This window comes from Palaemon carinicauda, chromosome 18 (assembly GCF_036898095.1).
Source record: "Palaemon carinicauda isolate YSFRI2023 chromosome 18, ASM3689809v2, whole genome shotgun sequence".
Lineage (NCBI taxonomy): Eukaryota > Metazoa > Arthropoda > Malacostraca > Decapoda > Palaemonidae > Palaemon > Palaemon carinicauda.
Window position 1 is genome coordinate 32,019,117 of NC_090742.1, and position 14,470 is coordinate 32,033,586.

The 14,470-nt window shown below is 51.7% G+C and overlaps 1 protein-coding gene across 1 annotated transcript in view; it reads left to right on the forward strand.

Moving 5' to 3' along the window:
- The first annotated feature begins 624 nt into the window (after positions 1-624).
- The window catches only part of LOC137657749 (protein KRI1 homolog), a 216,275-nt gene continuing 202,429 nt past the window's right edge, over positions 625-14,470 (forward strand). Inside the window, exon 1 of the mRNA XM_068392221.1 lies at positions 625-803. The gene's annotated coding sequence lies outside the window, so the exon portion shown is untranslated. The remainder of the gene's footprint in view (positions 804-14,470) is intronic.

Sequence of the window (14,470 nt, forward strand, 5' to 3'; positions counted from 1 at the left end):
CAACAATGGAATTACCAAACAATTATTATTCTCTCAAGAGGTTAAATACTGCACTGTAATTGTTTAGTGGCCACTCTCTAGCTCTGGTAAGCAGTTTATCTAGGAGGACACTCTAAATCAAACAATTGTTCTCTATTCTTGGATAGTGCCATAGCCTCTGTACCATGGTCTTGCACTTTCTTGGGTTAGAGATCTCTTGCTTGAGGGTACATTCGGGTACGCTATTCTATCTTGTTTCTCTTTCTCTTGTTATGTTGAAGTTTTTATTCTTATGTTATTTTCAAGTTTTTATAGTATATATGAAAGATTTATTTCAATGTTATTATTGTTCTGAAGCTTCTCTTGTAGTTTTTCCTTGTTTCCATTCCTCAGTGGGCTATTTTCCCTGTTGGAACCTTTAGGCTTATAACATCCTACTTTTCCAACTAGGGTTGTAGCTTAGCAAGTAATAATAATAATAATAATAATAATAATAATAATAATAATAATAATAATAATAATAATAATAATACACACGGAGTCCGTAATGGTGTTTGGAAATTGGAATAACTAATTAGTTAAACACTGGTGCCGTTATATAGGTAGAGACATCATTTAACTACTATTTCCAATGTTCATGTCCACTCTCCACTCGTGGCTGATTGGCGATTGCTGATATACCTCGAACAAACAATTTAGATGAGCAATGAAAATATTGTGAATATAACCTGGTGGAGAGTGTTTTTTCCTCGTGATTTTTAAAAAAACTCATGTCTTCCAGTATCTAGCTAAGGTTGGATAACAATTTGAAACTCATTATTAAGGTAAGGCTGGTGGTTGTTACTGCTGCGTAGCATTTGATCTTAATAATGATATTTTTTTTTCTCTGACAGAATTTTGCAAATTTACTATTGTACAATATCATTGTTGAAGAAAATAACAGGTGTTCCTGTTGTGTATATATAGGTGATTTGAGACTTTTTTTAGGAGCTTTGATCACCTTTGAAAATAAATTGGTAAAAACGCCCTAACTTTACCCTAATCTACTCTACCATATTCGATAAATACATGATACTATAATTTCTAGCTAAATGCACTAACCATATATTTTTCCCACTTATCATCTTGTCTTATATCCATCCCTGGGAGCCTATCCGTATCAGTGGCCAGTTCCTCCCGTGTGCATAGAAAATGGACACCAACTAACCTAACCCTCCCCCCCTAACCTAACCTTCCCTTGTAACCTAACGTACAAGCCATGTCCTTACCCACACTTACCAAATGGGGGACTAAGGTCTCCTGCGACCCCCTTACACTGCTGTATTCTTAGTAGGCCCTCATCATACATACAGTAGTCAGCTATCATACTTATACCCCCATCTCTGACCATGAATATTTGGGCAAATTAACATAATTTCACTGATTTACTCTTGCAAGTGATACATGAATTTGGTGCACACACTCGATGACATCTGTAGGTCTGCCCACAACTTGGCAGACCACTGGCTCTATGCATTGGCAGCCCATCAGGTGCAAAGAATGCTGTGCCTCATCATTCGTGGTGCTAGTGTTAGATCCTCTGTCGTGCATCAACGTTGTAGTGTCTGAGGCATCTTCCAGGTGCAAAGATTGCTGGATTATACAATGTGAAAGTAGGATGCATGCGCTCGATTTGCACAGATTAAAACCAATGGACAAGATAACAATGAGATGACCCCTGATAAAGGCCGGGAGGGAGTCTCAAGCAGATGTCATGGGTGCTGCAGAGCAGGTCTCTCTGTCATCCTAAACTCGGTCTTGGAGAAATTAATTTTTTCTTGCATGATGATCCTTTTCAATATATTCAGTTACCAAAATAGATGAAGTTACACTTAATTTATTAGTAGATTGTACTTCCTTTTTGGTGACGTCTTCTGACGTTAGTCATGCTGAAACAGAAGGGCAGAGTAGAAAGAAAATGGCTGTTGTAATACAAAAAGCTCTCCAAACAATTGAAACCAACGCATGCATAATAACTCGCCTTCAGTCTCCCAAAGGTAAATAATGGACTTAAGACCCTAAAATAGTGTTGACATTTTAATCAATCGATATGTAGGTTATTATGTCTCAGCCCCCGTTAGTTATGAAAAGAAAAGAATGCTAAACTCAGCACACATCCATTTTTTATAGCGAATTCCAGTTTCATTAGAAATTAAGATATATATTAACCCCATATTCTACCACACCCTACCTTATCCTACCTTACCCTGCCCTACCTTATCCTACCTTACCCTACCCTACCTTATCCTACCATACCCTGCCCTTACCTAACCTACAAAACTTAGTCAAATATAGAATGGTAAAAGTAAAAAGGCACTTGTTCCGTAACTGGAATAAAAACCACACTATTTAATAGGGGTATTACTTTCGGCGTAGCTGAAATGACGAGCCATTAATTTTTAACGAGGGTTTACTACCCACACTGCTAGTTAGCAGGGTTAGGGAGGGTAGCTTGCTACCGTTCCCCCTCACACACCTGTGATTGAGCTCACTTTGCTCTCGGCTCGGATGACGATCGGACGTGTCCGCTCTCATCCTTGCCGTTATTTTGGCAGCCATTAATGCTTTTTGTTCTTTTCTTTTTCTTAAACTGTGTTTGTGAAGTTGGACTCTGTGACCATGTGCACCTGCCCTGGTCTTCCCGACCGCCCCTGTGGAGCATTCATGTCGGCGGTCGAGACTGATCCTCACACCCTTTGTCCTTCTTGTAGGGGCCAACGGTGTGATAGTGTTAACAAGTGTAGTGAGTGTAGGGAGTGGTCTTTTCCCAGTGGGAGAAGTTTTCGCGATGACGGAAGAAGAAGTCCAAGCGGGATTTGTTCCGTAACTGGAATACAAACCATGCTATTTAAAGTGGGTAATTACTTTCGGTGTAGCTGAAAAGACGAGCCATTAAAATTTAACGAGGGTTTACTACCTCACCGCTAGTTAGCGGGGGGTAGGGAGGGTAGTTAGCTACCCTCCCCCCTCACACACCTGTGTTGTAAGCCCACTTTTCTTACGGCTTGGGTGCTAGTCGGACGTGTCCGCTGTCACCCTCGCCTACACGACAGCCATCTAATTATTGCTTTTGCTTTTTCTTTTCTAGAGTGTTGTGAAGTTGGCCTCTACAATGTGGAAGTGCCCTGGGTTACCTGACCGCCTTTGTGGGACCTTCATGTCTTCAATCGACACTGATCGACACACCTTATGCCCTTATTGTAGGGGTCAACGGTGTGAGAGTGATAACGTATGTATTGAATGTAGAGTGGCCTACCTCCCAGTGGGAGAGGTTTTCCCGGGGCCTGAAGAAGTCCAAACGGGATATTTCTCCTTCAAAGGTTTCTTTGAAGAAGGAAAATCCTAAGGACTCTTCTTCCGTAGCCCAAACCTCCTCCGAAGCTCCCACTCGGTCGGCTTATCGCGAGAGGCCGTCGAGTGGTAGCGTAGGCCGTACTGTTGTCCGATCTCGGGGTTTGGGAGAGGGAGTTGCCTCCCATAGCGAGGCAGCTCCTCCTCCTCCCCCGGGGGAGGATTTAATTATTTCTCCTGATGTTAATAATGATGATCCTTTGCAGCTTTTGGGCTTCCTTGGGGCTTCAGGGGTCGTCCTCCAAGGAAGCCCTGTTTGACATGATCAGGTTGGGAGCAGCTGTCAAACAGTCACCGGCGGTAGCAGAGGTTGACCCTCTGTCTATTGTTGAGGCTGTTGTGGCAGAGGCTTCCAATGAGTGTTCAAACCCCTGCTCCTGTTGTAGCTGAAGGCTTAGCTCCCCCCTCCGAACATCCTTCGAGGGAGGAACTAAGTCCAATGGTCTCTCCTGCGGGTGATTCTCCCCCCCCCCCCCCCCGGGGTAGTTCACTGACAGAGAATCCTCTTCGGAGGACTGCCGATGGTTTGCCTGCTGCTCCCAGAGGACGTATCCGGCGGAAGGCTCGCCTTCCTCTTCGTCGCCGAGGTCTTCCTTCTCCTCACAAGGGTGTTAGGAGGCGCCTCTTTGGATCTTCATCCTCGCAGTCCCCCGCAGAGGAACTTCGTCCTTCAGCTACCATTCCTGCTACATCCTTGGACCTGGACCTCTCCGCAGATCGTTCGCGATCTTCTACGCCTGCCTGGCCTGCGGACCTGCCCTCACCTTTCCTGGCTGCTGACGCGCTGTGGGCGCTCACCCATCCCGTTTTCCAACGGGCACCGGTCCCTTCGGGGCAAAAGGGGCTTTCACACATTGTGTGTAAGTCCCTTAAGCGTCAGGTTTCCCGTGTGCCAACGTTCGCCTGCGCGCAAGCGCCCTCCGGTTGCAGTCTCATCTTGCCAGCGCTCTCCTGCATGCCCACAAACTCCTGCACGCCCACAAGCTCCTGCACGCCCACGATCTCCTGTTCGCCCTGTAGTTCCAGAGACTACGCGCCCACGATCTCCTGGTCGCCAACGGACCTCTGCGCGCCCTCGGCCTGATGCACGCCATGGACGCCCTCGGTCTCCTGCTCGTCAGCGCTCTCCTGATCGTCAGCGATCTCCTGTGCGCCAGCGCTCTCCTGCTCGCCAGCGCTCTCCTGCTCGCCAGCGCTCCTGCTTGCCAGCGCTCTCCTGCTCGCCAACGCTGGCTGCTCGTCATCGCTCGCCTGCGCGTCATCGCTCGCCTGCTCGCCCTCGATCTTTGGACCAGGGCTCCAAAGGGAAGTCTTCTTCCAGCGCTCTCCTCCACGATCGCCGACGCACCATCGGACCTCGCCTGCTCGCCATCCCTCGCCTACGCGCCATCCCCCGCAGTCTCCATCACGCGCCCACTGCCAGAACTTCTGTTTCTGATGAGCGCCCTCCTGCGCGCCCGCGCGCTACGGATATTCCCCCTGCACGCACGCGCCCTACGGCTTCGCCCTTACAGGCCCATCAGGATCCTGTGGCTGCACTCTATCCGAGGTCTCCGGAACGCGTGCCAACGCTCCCCTTCACCCACGCGCCCACGAGCTCCTTCTCCTGCGCGCCAACGCGCACCCTCGCCTACGCGCCATCGCTCGCCTGCGCGCCATCGCCCGCCTTCTCGCCATCGCCCACGCGCGCCCTCGCCATCGCCCACGCGCGCCCTCGCCATCGCCCACGCGCGCCCTCGCCATTGCCCACGCGCCCCCCCGAGCTAGGCAATGGCCTATCGCGCGATTGCGATGCCCAGCGCGACTCACAGCGCGTTCCCACACAGGATCCTGCAGTACGACGCGCAGTCAGGTCATCTTCATCGCGCTCCCCCCCCCCCCCCCCCCCCCCCCCGTAAGCGCAGGACAGCGCGCTCGACGGAGGGAGGGAAATCTCTGGACAGGTCTAGGAACATTTCTTCTACAGCTTCTTCCTTTCGGGCAGACCCTGTTGTAGTTTCCACTCCTAGGGTTCTTACGATCCCCTTCCCTCCAGAGGGTGTCTCTGACAGCGCTGCTGTCAGTCCGCTCCCCTGGTTTGGGCCCTTGATCAGAACGGTTGCGCAGGCTTTCAAGTCCGCTTTCTCTGAACTAGGCCTCAAATCAGCGGCTATCTCGGCCCCCCTGAAGAGGAGGAGAGGAGTGGACGACGTGGTTACTTCTCCAAGGGCGAAACTGGCTCCTCGGAAGTCGTCGAGAAAAGTTCCCTCCCCTCCCACGACTTCCCCCCATCCCCCGTGGACAAGGGTTTTCCGTCCTCGGGATTCTCGTGAGATGAGGCGTTCTCCCATCGCACCAATGGGAGAAACCCCACCTCGCGCCGAGAGGTCTCCTCGGGTGGAGGTGGAGAAGAGCCCCCCACCATCTTTGTTGGAATCCTGCATCCCTCCCAGGAGGGAGTCGAAAGACTCCAAGACGGTTCCGAAATCTTCTTTGAGGATCAGACCAGAGCCAGCTAAGCCCGCGGAGAACGTCCACGAGTCCCCCCAAGAAGAGCCTTTTGGGGACTGGAGACCTTGCTGCTAGTCCATCAGGAGGAGAGCCGCATGAGTCAGAGCATGCCTTCTGGCAAGTTTTGACTCTGATGAGGAACCTTAACGGATTCTCGGATCCAGAGATTCCTCCTCGAGAGGGCAAGGACACAGTTCTGGACCGAGTCTTTGGTACCCAAAAGCCCCCTAAAACCAGCGCGGCTTTGCCCTGGTCCCAGGGTGTCAAGAGTGTCAGATATAAGGTCGAGAGCCAGCTCACCGAGCTAGCCTCCTCCAGCCGTTCCAGCGCCGGAAACAAACTCCTCCCACCTCCTCGTGTCCACCAGAGGAGGTACTTCGAAATCATGGAGGAGTCCTGTTTAGCTCTTCCCCTCCACCACTCGGTGGAAGAGCTCTCCAGGGGAGTCCCTCTCGAGAGACTCCTACCGGCCAGTGTCTTTCTCGGCCTCAGAGATTCTCTGCCAAGAGAAGGTAGCGAAGTGTGCCATGCAGGCCACTTCGTGGCTGGATATCTGGCTAGGATCTTTTGGCATCCTGATAAGATCCGAAGACTTGTCTAAGGAGAGTACCAGGAAGGCCTTGGAGACCTTCCTTCTTTCAGGCACTCGTACCATCGAGTTTCTGGCCCACCAAGTCTCGAACTTGTGGGCTAACACTATCCTGAAATGCCGTGATACGGTGTCTGAAAGATTCAACTCGAAGGTCCCCAACACCGAAGTCAGTAAGCTCAGACATTCCTCCCTTTTGGAGAGTAGTCTGTTTGAGCCTAAAGATGTAGAGCAGGCGGCTGAGAGGTGAAGGAAGTCCAACCAGGACTCCCTCCTCCAGAGGGCTTTAACATCAAACCCCTATAAGCCTCCAGCACCTCAACAACCTCGCCCTGCAAAAATGACAAAGCCGGCAGTAACAGCAAAGGCAGCGGTGTCCAAACAGCCCTTTCCCGGCAAGGACAGGAAAGGTAAGAAGTCCTCCAGGGGAGGCAAAAATCCTAGGGGGAGTGGCCGAGGCCGCAAACGCTAGGATTGGCAGTCCCCCCGCATGTCCACCAGTGGGGGGATGCCTCCAAAGTTGCGCAGACAGGTGGCAGCCACTCGGGGCCGATTCCTGGACGATCTCCGTGATCAGCCAAGGATATCGCGTCCCGTTCATAACATCTCTACCTCCCCTGACAGCGAATCCAGTCTCGTTGAGCTTTCTTGCCATGGGATCGGCAAGAGGGCAAGCCCTTTGGGCAGAAGTCGAGACCATGTTGAAGAAGGACGCTCTCCAAGAGGTCGTCGACGGGTCCCCAGGCTTCTACAGTCGACTCTTTCTTGTAAAGAAGGCGTCTGGAGGCTGGAGACCAGTCATCGACCTCTCAGCTCTGAACAGGTTTGTCAAGCAGACCCCGTTCAGCATGGAGACGGCAGACACGGTCAGACTCGCAGTGAGACCGCGAGACTTCATGTGCACACTGGATCTGAAGGACGCGTACTTCCAGATCCCAATCCATCCGTCTTCAAGGAAGTACCTAAGATTCAGCCTAGACAACAAGATCTACCAGTTAAAGGTGCTGTGTTTCGGTCTCTCCACAGCACCTCAGCTTTTCACCAGAGTGTTCACCCTGATATCTTCGTGGGCACACAAGATCGGCATCCGTCTCCTCCGTTATCTGGACGACTAGCTGATCTTAGCAGACTCGAAGTCAACTGTTCTTCAACACCAAGACAAACTTCTGGGGATTTGCCAAGATCTAGGGATCTTGGTAAATCTCGAGAAGTCTTCTCTGCTTCCTACCCAAAGACTGGTATATCTAGGCATGATATTGGACACCAATCTCCACAAAGCCTTCCCATCAGACGACAGGATAGCAAGGCTGAGGAAGGTCGTAAGTCCTTTCCTCAGACGAGACGCACTCCCGGCCCAATCGTGATTACGTCTCCTCGGCCATCTCTCATCCTTGGTCCGTCTAGTTCCCAACGGTTGTCTCAGAATGAGATCCCTGCAATGGCGACTCAAGTCCCGGTGGAGTCAAGGACACGACTCCCCGGACGTCTTGATCCCTATGGGTCTCGCTGAACGGACGGACCTTCAGTGGTGGGTGGCAGACGAGAACCTACGAAAGGGAGTGGATCTTCTCGTCCTCCCCCCGGATTTGATGCTGTTTTTGGACGCCTCAAAGAAAGGGTGGGGGGACCCACGTTCTGAACCACAGGACCTCAGGCCTGTGGTCAGTATCAGAAAAGTGCCTCCATATAAATCTGCTAGAAATGAAGGCCGTTTTTCTGGCCCTTCAACAGTTCCAACAGCACCTGGCGGGTCACTCTGTGATGGTGATGAGCGACAACACCACAGTAGTGGCTTACATCAACAAGCAGGGAGGTACCTTTTCAGAACAGCTATCCCATCTTGCAGTAGAGATACTGAGATGGACCGAAGTCCACTCGATTCCACTTTTGGCTCGCTTCATTCCGGGCAAAAGGAATGTGCTCGCCGACAGTCTGAGCAGAGCGTCTCAGATACTGAGTACCGAGTGGTCTTTGAATCGTCAAGTACCCAACAAAGTCCTGACTTGTGGGATTCCCCGATTGTGGATCTGTTCGCGACAGCGTTGAACTTCAAACTGCCGCTGTACTGCTCCCCAGTCCCAGACCCCAAGGCTCTCTGCCAAGATGCTTTCCAACAACGGTGGGACAACATCGACGTATACGCCTTTCCCCGTTCTGTCTGATGAGGATGGTACTCAACAAGACCAGACTATCGGTCAACCTCTCGATGACTCTCATAGCTCCGCTATGGCATCACGCGGAATGGTTCCCGGACCTTCTGCAACTCCTTACGGAGCCTCCGAGAGAACTCCCTCCGCGACACGGGCTACTCAAACAACCACACGCCAACATCTTTCACAAAGCCGTAACTTCGCTTCAGCTTCACGCCTGGAGACTATCCAGCATCTCCTTGCAGAGAGAGGATTTTCGCAACAAGTTGCGGAAAGGATGTCTGGACACCTACGAAAGTAATCCGCAGGGGTCTACCAGGCGAAGTGGAGAGTTTTCTGTGGTTGGTGTCGTGGAAGGGGTATCTCTCCACTCGATGCCACTATCCCAGCAATAGCGGAGTTCTTCGTGTACTTGCGAGATGAAATGCGCCTTTCAGTCTCGGCAGTGAAAGGCTATCGCTCAGCCTTAAGTCTAGCCTTCAGGCTCAAAGGAGTGGACATTTCTTCTTCGCTAGAACTTTCCCTACTCATACGGAGTTATGAGCTTACCTGCCCTCAGTCGGAAGTGAGATCTCCTCCATGGAACGTGGTTCGAGTTCTCAGGTCTCTCAAGAGACCTCCCTATGAACCATTTCGCCAGGCTTCAGATCGCCACATGACTTGGAAGACGGTGTTCCTGCTAGTTTTGGCGTCAGCCAAGCGAGTTAGCGAACTTCATGGTCTCTCATATAACATCGCCCACTCAAGGGGATGGGGGGAGGTAACGTTCAGCTTCGTCCCTGAGTTTATTGCTAAGACTCAGAATCCGGGAGTGCCGGACCCTCGCTTCGACTCCTTCTGGATTTCGAGTCTTCGTTCCGTAAGAGATGACCCAGACCATCTCCTACTGTGCCCAGTAAGGAGTCTGAGGCTATACCTGAAGAGAACAGCTGCAGTTCGTCCCCAAGTGCAGGCTTTGTTTGTTAGCACTGGGAGATCGAAGAGGAGGGTTACAAAGAACACCATCTCAGCAAGGATTCGAAAGGCAATCCATCTGTCCTTGAATCCTGACCCTCCTCCATTACGTTGTCCTAGAGCTCATGATGTCAGGGGAGTAGCTACCTCCCTGGCCTTCAAGAAAAACTTCTCAGTGATGCAGGTTCTACAAGCAGGGGTGTGGAAGCGTCAAACGACCTTCACAGCCCACTACCTGCAAGACGTGACACACAGGAGGCTCGATACGTTCTCTATCGGCCCTGTGGTGGCTGCACAAGATCTGGTTTAAAACTCAGGCTCCTTAATGGACAAGTAGCAGAGGGTTGAGGGCATTGTTACCCAATTTTAGTCTGCATGAAAGAAAAGCTATGTCTGGCCCTTATTCTTTTCTTCATCCTCCCCTCTCTTGGGGAAAGAAGCATCCTGGGTTCTCTGCACAGCTGACCTCAAACCACTGCAGGTAAACCATGTTGCCTTGTGTTCCTAGTATTAAGTTAATACTGTCGCGTCCCCATACCCTGACGAGGTGGTATTGGGAGAGTCCTAGCCTAAAGTTTCCATCTAAAGAACTTCAGGTCAACTTCCTAGGACGAGTCACACTTCTTTCCTTCACACACAGCTTACGTAGGCCGCAGCCCTTGCATAGCAAGGTGCGAGCGAGGTGCAGGGACTCTTTATTGTTGAGTGCTGACACACTCAGATAATGAGTCCCCGGGCAAAGCCAAAAGCCAGTATGGCTGGGACTTATTCCATCCTTCCTAAGGGTTAAGTCCCCCACTTTAATTAGCGTGGTTTGTATTCCAGTTACGGAAAAAATGACAAATTCGTAGATAATTTGTATTTTTCCTAACTATACAAACCTTAGCTATTTAATCAAACTTGTCCGCCAGCTCTGTCCCCCATGAAGTCCTACTTCTAAGCAAAGTGAGCTTACAACACAGGTGTGTGAGGGGAGAGGGTAGCTAACTAACCTCCGCTAACTAGCGGTGGGGTAGTAAACCCTCGTTAAATTTTAATGGCTCGTCCTTTCAGCTACGCCGAAAGTAATTACCCACTTTAAATAGCTAAGGTTTGTATAGTTAGGAAAATACAAATTATCTACGAATTTGTCATGTTTCTCCTTCGAAGGTTGCTTCAAAGGAAGAAAAACCCAAGGCCTCTTCTTCCGTCGTCCCAACCTCCTCCAAAGCTCCTACTCGATCGGGCTCTTTCAATTCAAGAGACCGTCGAGTAGTAGCGTAGACCGAATTATTTCTATCCAACCTCGGGTCTCGAGATATGACGTTGCTTCCCCTAGCGAAGCAGCTCCACCTCTCCCCCCCGGGGAAGGCCATGTCACTAACTTCCCCCTTTTAGATTTGGGGCTCATGGGTTCGCCCTCCAAGGAGGTTTTGCTTAATTACATCCGCCTGGGTGCTGCTGTCAAGCAATCGTCTGCACCGTCAGAGGTAGATCCCCTGACTCTTGTCGATGTTGTTGTGTCAGAGGTGTCCCATGCAGCGTCACCCATCTCCTCCGCCACTCCAGACTCTACAGTAGCTGACGGCTTAGTTTCCCCCGTTCCCGACCATCCTCCGAGGGGGAAACTAAGTTCATCATCAGTCTCTCTTGCTAGTGTTTCTCTCCTTCGGGGGAGTTCTCTTTCAGAGACTCCTCTTCGGAGGACTGCTGACGGTCAGCTTGCTGATCCAACGGCCCCCAGAGGGCACATCTGTCGGAAGGCTCGCCTTCCTCTTTGCCATAGAGGCCTTCCTTCACCTGTGGTAAAGAGGCGCCTCTTTGGTTCAATGTCGTCTATGCAGTCCCCCGCAGAGGAGCTTCTAGACCGATCATCCATCACTGCACCTGCAACCAGTCTTGTGACTTCGGTTCTGGACCTCTCTGCAGATCTCTCGTGATCTCCTTTGGTGGATGGTCGTCTTTTAAAAGGATAGTCGACCTTCCACCCGACAGACCTGCCGACCTGCCATTTCTGTTCCTGCATGAGCCTAACAAGGCTCTACCTGAGCGCGCTAATGCGCGCCAATGGACCGCACACCACGCGCCCACGCAACCTGACCAGTGCTCATTAGTAGCTCGTCAGACCCCATCACTGCGTTGCACCACCCATCTTGCTCGCCCTCACGCAGGGCAACAACCCAACGCGCCAACAGGAGCCAATCTCAACCACGCACTATGTGCGCCCACATGCGCACACGCGCCAGGGGTCTCCTGCACAGACGGCGCCAACGTTCTCCTACGCGCCAATTACCTGTGCGCCAACGTTCTCCTGCGTGCCAGCGCTCTCCCACGCGCCAACATGCGCGCCCTACATCATGCTCTCCTGAGCGCCATCTTGCGCGCCAGCCAACGCAGCATCAATCTCCTGTACGCAAGTTCGTAGGTGAGGCAACAGCCCTGCTGCCGTCACCCGCGCGCCATCTTTTACCAAAGTGCCAGCGCTCACCAACTGGGTGCTCACCTGCACGCCAAAATTCTCCCGCACGCACTCACATAGATACGCACACGTGCCATCTCTCTCCCAAGGATGCGCGCCCAGCATGATTTTACTGCGCGCCCGCCCGCTTGGAGACATTCTCCTGCGAGCGCGCGCCCTAAGTCTTTGATAGACGCGCGCAAACACACTCCCGCGCACACATTGTGATTCTCCTCCGCGCGCGCGCCATCAGTCTCCCGCGCGCGAGCACTAATATTCTCCCTCGCTCGAGCGCCAATATTCTCCCTCGCACGAGTGCCAATATTCTCCCGCGCGCGAGCCTGCGCACCACAACGAACGACGCCCGGCTAGGTCGCCATCGCCTCATTCCTCTCCCTGCAAGCGCATACCACCGTGCATTGTGGGAGAAGGGAAACATGCAGAAGGGTTCAGGATCCTAAAGCTACTTCCGAAGGCGAACCCACCCATTCCAGTGACTCCTCCCAGGGATCCTTTAATCCCTTTCCCTTCCCGGGAGTATGTCTGACAGTGCGTCTGTCAGCCAGCAGCCCTGGTTCAGTGACTTGATCAGAGCCGTAACTCAGGCTTTCAAGCTGGTCCTCTCTGATCTAGGACATGGAACCATGGCTTCCTCTACCCCTTTGAAGAGGAAAAGAGGAGTGCTGGACGCGGTCACTTCCCAGAGGGCGAAACTGACTCCACGCAGACCTTCAAGGTAAGTTCCTCCTATTTCTCGGACTAACTCTCCTTCCCTTTCGGACGAAGGTCTCCCATTACCAAGGGAACCACGCAAAGAGAGTTTTTCCCCCATCACTCCAATGGAGGAAACCTTTCTTCACGCTGAGAGTTCCACACAGTCTGGGAATAGAAGGGACACCGTCATCAATGTTGGAGTCTTACATCCTTCCCCGGAAGGAATCCAAAGGCTCCAAAACATTGCCAAAGTCCTCCACTAGGGCTAGGATGGAGCCAGCCAGCCACTTATGGAATGTCCGCGACTCTCCCCAAGAAGAGCTTTTGGGGAGAGAAGGAGACTTCGCTACAAGTCCTACAATAGTAGGAGACCAGCAGGAGTCAGAACACGAGTTTTGGCAGGTTCTGATTCTAATGAGGGCTCTCAACGGGTTTTCTGACCCAGAGATTCCTCCTCGAGAGGGCAAAGACACGGTCCTAGACCGCGTCTTTGGTACTCAAAAACCCTCTAAGACCAGTGCAGCCCTGCCCTGGTCTCAAGGGGTAAAAGTACCAGGGACGAGATCGCCCAGAAGTTCTCTGAGATGTGATCCTCCAACCGTTACGGTACCACAAACAAGCTCCTCCCACCTCCTCGCGTACAGCAAAGGAGGTACTTCGAGATCCTGGAGGAGCCTTGTTTAGCTCTTCCACTTCACCACTCACTGGAAGAGCTAACCAGGCGAGTCCCTTTTGAGAGACTCTCCAACCGGCAGGTCTCGTTCTCGGCAGCCAAGATCCTCAACCAGGAGAAGTTCGCGAAGTGTGCTATGCAAGCTACTTCGTGGCTTGATATCTGGTTGGGGACCTTAGATATCCTGATACGATCTGAGGATTTTTCAAAGGAACGTACCAGGAAAGCTGTGGAAACCTTCCTTCTCTCAGGTACTCGCACGATCAAGTTTCTGGCCCACCAAGTCTCGAACTTGTGGGCAAATACCATCCTGAAACGTCGGGATGCAGTAGCTGAGAGATTCCACCAGAAGGTCCCTAGCGCCGAGATCAATAGGCTCAGACATTCCTCCATAGAGGGGTCTGTTCTGCTCGAGCCTAAGGATGTGGAACATGCTGCTGAGAGGTGGAGGAAGTCCCATCAAGACTCCCTCCTTCATAGGGCTTTAACATCTAAGTCCTATAAACCTCCAGCACCACAGCAGTCCCGTCCAACCAAGACCACTATGACGACAACTGCAGCGAAGACAATGGTGTCTAATTCCTTTCCTGTCAAAGACAGGAAAGGCAAAAAGTCCTCCAGGGGAGGCAAAAATCCTAGAGGGAGCAGCTGAGGCCGCAAATGCTAGGATAGGCAGTCCCCCTGCATTTCCACCAGTGGGGGGGGATGCCTACAAAGTTGTGCAAACAGGTAGAAGCAACTCAGGGCCGATTCCTGGACAATCTCCGTGATCAGTCTAGGATATCACGTCCTGTTCATAACATCTCTACCTCACCTGACTACTAATTCAGTGTCATAGAACTCCCTTGCCATGGGATCGGCAAGGGAGCTAGTCCAGACCCTCTTGAAGAAGGGCGCTCTCCAAGAGGTCCTCGACAGATCCCCAGGCTTCTTCAGTCGACTCTTTCTTGTAAAGAAGGCGTCTGGATGCTGGAGACCAGTCATCGACCTCTCAGCTCTGAACAAGTTTGTCAAACAAACTCCGTGCAGCATGGAGACGGCAGACACTGTCAGACTAGCAGTAATACCGCAAGACTTCATGCGCACGCTGGACC